The sequence below is a fragment of the Apium graveolens genome, chromosome 9 (assembly GCF_009905375.1).
Source record: "Apium graveolens cultivar Ventura chromosome 9, ASM990537v1, whole genome shotgun sequence".
NCBI classification, from domain to species: Eukaryota; Viridiplantae; Streptophyta; class Magnoliopsida; order Apiales; family Apiaceae; genus Apium; species Apium graveolens.
The window spans coordinates 92,913,469-92,918,791 of NC_133655.1; positions in this window are offsets into that span (position 1 = coordinate 92,913,469).

The window sequence follows — 5,323 nt, forward strand, 5'->3', positions numbered from 1 at the left end:
CTGCCAATCCCAAGAAACTTCTTACCTCGGTGGGTGTTCTCGGTCTCTCCCAATTCGTAATTGCCTCGATCTTTGCCGGATCCACTTTGATCCCTTCATTACTAACTATGTGTCCTAAGAACTGAACTTCCTGTAGCCAAAACTCACACTTCGAGAATTTAGCATATAAGTTCTTTTTCCTTAAAATCTCCAAAGCTGTCCTTAAATGTTCCGCATGATCCTCTTCCGTCTTTGAATAGATCAAAGTATCGTCTATAAATACAATAACAAACTTGTCCAAATATTCCTTGAAAATTCTGTTCATCGGGTCCATAAATGCTGCCGGGGCATTGGTCAATCCAAAAGACATTACTAAAAATTTATAATGTCCATACCTTGTTCGGAAAGTTGTCTTTGGTATATCTTTTGGCTTGATCTTCAACTGATGATATCCCGATCTCAAATCAATTTTGGAGAAATACTTGGCTCCCTTCAATTGGTCAAACAAATCATCGATTCTAGGTAACGGATACTTGTTCTTGATTGTAAGCTTATTGAGCTCCCTATAGTCAATGTACAGTCTCATGCTTCCATCTTTCTTCTTGACAAATAATACCGGTGCACCCCACGGGGACACACTGGGTCTGATTACTCCTTTCTCTAACAGTTCTTGCAATTGCTTCGCTAACTCTTTCATCTCAACGGGCGCCATTCTATACGGGGCCTTGGATACCGGTTCTGTTCCAGGTGCTAAGTCGATCACAAATTCAATTTCTCTATCTAGAGGAAGTCCTGGCAATTCGTCGGGAAACACGTCTGGAAATTCATTTACTACTGGAATATCTTCAAGGTTTGCTGGCTCCTGACTTCTGTCAATCATATATGCTACAAAATGCTCGCATCCTTGCCGTAATAACTTCTTAGCTTGAATCATTGTTAAAAACTTCTTTACTTGCTTCTGGCCCTTGAACGTTACTATCCTTTTGTCAGGCTTCTTCACCATTACCTTCTTATTTCGACAATCTATCTGGGCATCGTGCTTAGATAACTAATCCATCCCTAATATAACGTCAAATTCTCCTAACTTAAATGGTATCAAATCTACACAAAACTTACTACCTGAAATCTCAACCTCACAATTCCCATAAACTTGATTCACAGTTACATGTTCTTTATTTGCTAATTCCACAGTCATTATTTTATTTAAATACTCAACTGGACAATTTAACTTACTAACAAAATATTGTGAAATAAATGATCGAGTTGCTCTCGAATCTATTAATACTTTGGCACATAAAGAATTCACATTAAGCGTACCTGCCACGACATCCGTATCCTGGATAGCATCCTTCACAGTCATGTCAAAAACTCTAACCCTTGGAGTCTCATTCATTGTTGGGGTAGATTCCATAATCCTCAATGCATTATTGACTGGAGCTGGTGTCTTGCAATCCCTGGCCATATGTCCTGGCTTTCCACATTTAAAGCACGTTAATCCAATGGCTGGAACCTTCACTGCTGGATTCCGGATAGGCTGATCCTTATTTGCTGGCTCTCTAGCTGGCTGATTTCGGCACTCCCTCGAATAGTGCCCTTTCTGGTTATATTTAAAACATACCACATTCAACTTGTTACAAACTCCTCCATGCTTTTTTCCACATACTTGACAATCTGGAAAAGTTAATCTCAATTGATTTGGCTGATTTGTATTAGCTGGACGGTTGCTCTGGCCTCCGTCTCCTGCATTCTGTCTCCTGAAATTAAAATTTCTCCCTGGCTGAAACTTGCCCTTCTTAAAATTTGGAAACTTCCCCGGTTGTGGCTGACCCTCACTTCCCTCAACTTTCCTTTTCTTGCTTTTTTCTCCTTCTGGGACATTTCACTCTCTGTCTCCGCAATCATAGCCTTCTGTACGACTCCTGCATAGGTCTCTAATTCAAAAATAGCTACCTTCCCTCTGTTCCATGGCTTCAAGCCTTGCTGGAATCTCTTAGCTTTCTTCCGGTCAGTATCTACATACGACGGCACATACCTTGACAATTCCTCAAACTTACTTTCATAATCTGCCACCGACATGTTCCCTTGCTTCAATTCTAAGAACTTCAGCTCCATCTGATCCTGAACAAACTGGGGAAAATACTTTTCTAGAAACAATTCCTTAAACCTCTCCGAAGTAATGGCATTTGTACCTTCCAATGTCTTCACCATCTCCCACCAATAGGTGGCCTCATTCTTCAAATAGTAACTTGCAAACTCAACCTTCTGCTCCTCTTTCACTTTTACCAAGGCATTTCTATTTCCTTTAACCACACATTTGCTTCAATCGGCTCTAAGGAACCCTTGAATTCTGGTGGATTTATTGCTTAAAAAGTTTTGAAAGTTACCTGGGGATTGGTATGCCTTTCCTGTTGTTGTGCCAGGTGAACTGTTTGTTGGGCCAAGATTTGAAGAATCTGGGCTATTGCTGGGTCTATGGGTCCTGGGTTCACATTCGGGTTTGTATCGTCTTGGTTGTTATTATTGTTGTTGTTGGTTTCTTCATTTTGGGTGTTGGTGCGGGTATCTCTTCTGGGAGGCATTTTCTGTAAAGAATCAAACAACTTATTTAGCTTTTGAATCAAATCTTTTGCATAAAAGAAAAGTTTTGTAAAACAGAAATATCTCTTTTTTTTTAAAACAGTTGTAACTAAGTAAATTGCATGCTTCTTTACAGAATATAAACAGTTATGGAAAACAGGGTACATGGTATCACAGGGTATAACTGGTGTAATAAATAAGGTAAAGTAAAATAGGTGCAATAAAGTAAATGACAGTACTGGAAACGGAAAAGGTACTGATATATATAGATCAAAAGTTTAGGGTAGTACAAGCGTAAAGACCCTTCGAAAGTAAAAGCAAAAGGGTACAACAACCTACTCACTAGTCAACATAGCTAGTCTATAAATACAACTCAAAAGCCTACTAATACACATTACACACTACTGTACATACTATATAACCATAACAACACTGCTCAGCATCTCTATCTCTGGATCTCTGACTCATGGCAGGTCTGGACCTCCAATCTCCTCAAGCTCTTCTAGAACCCACTTAGCCCACTCCACTAAGAAATCAAGGGTGATGTCCTTATGTGTAGCCTCAGCAATCCTCACTGCAGCTGTCCTATGAAACGCCTGTAGCCTCTCTCTGAGTCGCCTCTCACCACTCCCAACCTCTCTGGTACGCGTAATATGTAGTAACTCCTGAATCTGACCCTGAAGGAACCGTTGCTCCATAAGGCAGGCCTCAAACTGATGATATGGGATAGGATAGGAAGAGAACTGGAAAGGTACTCCAGTGACTGAATGACCAGTAAAGCCTGTATCAGTAGGTGGGGGTCCTCTAACAGGGGGCCTCATGCCTGGGGGTGGAATAGCCTACAGTGGTACGGGCTGCAACACAGGTGGAGGTAGAATAGCCAATACTGGTGGAATAACAGGACGTGGATCCGATGATGGCGCTCCAAATGAAGGCTCTGAGTGATCAGCTGATACGGGAATAAAAGAGTCGGCCATCGCTGCTATCTGAAATCATATCGCAATATAAGAATCTCGAACCATGATGGGAATTATACTAATACCGGTTATATCGTAACACTCAACCTCTCGATGTTCTATCATTCTATTCCCTACTTCTAATCCTAACCCTCTACCCATTCCCGTCAACCTAGGCTTGTGTCAGTGACTTATAACCTGTAGCTCTGATACCAAACCTATGGCGCCCTCCAAACCCGGGTCAGAAGTTTGGGGTCCACACACACCTTATTTATAACCTGCTTATAACAATAATAAAGATAATAATAATATGCAGTGACCCTTACTTACCAACTACCACGGACCGCAACAGGTTAAAGTATGCACACAAGCCGAGCACACACTTATATTACAAACCGTTCAAATCCCAACTATCCAAACTCAGAACTGAGTATTAAACATTATTACAAACTTTTACAAACTTATATTATCCCAAAAGAAGCCTACTAGCTCAGCTCGATCAACCTGAACCCCTAGTTCTCACGCTGGACTGGGGATCCTCGTTACCAACCTGTTCCTTCTTAACTAGAAAAGAATATAAACAACATCGCACAAATGAGCTAACTAGCTCACCAAGTCATAATGACAAAACTGAGAATAATGATCATCAGGTAAAAATGGTTACGATATCAAGTGAACAATGAATTATGATTTAGAGTTGGACATTATACTTTCATTTTAAAAACCAAGGTTAGGCTGCTGATCAGTCACGCACTAACCCCGAGCAAAGCATACAGCATTGCTCTAACTACTAGATCTGAGGCACACATTGGCCTAATTTGACCATCATATGGTCTGACCACGAATCTGGTCCACAATTTTTATAAAAACAATCCAATTCTAGCATAATAACAGAATAAGCAATAATAAACAATAAACAGAATAATTAACAACATTGGATGTTTCATAATGAAATGGTTTCACAGTTCATGAGGATTAATATGGCATTTTCAAAGCTTAGCTGTTGGGTAATGAAAGAATTGGATAACAAAGGAATCAGTGTTTCAAGGTTTCAAGGATTTTGCCTTTCAAAGCGTAGGATATAATGGTTTGAGTGTGAAGATAATGCGATTCAGTGTTTGGTATATAGTTTATATGTATTTGCAGAATGAGATTGTATATTTGTGGTTCGGGTTTAGGTATACAACAATCAATGGTCTAGAAAGAATCAGGTTTACGGCTCAAGATCAAAACTGGATTCAGGGTTTAGGTTTTAGTGCTTCAAAGCACTTGCAATTTAGAACAGGACTATCAATCACTACAATATCTCGAGAAAGTTCAGAACACTTGCCTGGTGTTAGCTTACTACACTGTACTTGCTTCCAATCTCAACCGCCTTACTCCTCAACTACCTGTTTCCCTTTCCTACGTTTTGCCTCTTCTGCTCACATATCATAAGCATCTATCAATAATTAACTCATACGATTCTATTCAACACATACTTCTATCTACCTTTCGTTTCACCCAAATCCGATTAACGGATTGAAAGTTATGTAATAAACAAGTACACATCGAATATAGAGACCGACAATCGACCAACAAATCACATATAACACATAATACGTCATGTAATCAATGATATATCATTTGTAAAGAAGTCTCGGGTCATAAATAAGCTTTTGGTTATTTAAAATGATTTTTAAAATATTTTTCGGAATTAAAACGGGTCGTTGGATCAATTTCGGGTAAATAAACAGGGTTCAATTAGCCAATTCTGGCTTCGAAACAATTTTATAATAATTATAGAGCCTTGGAAATAATTTAGAATAATA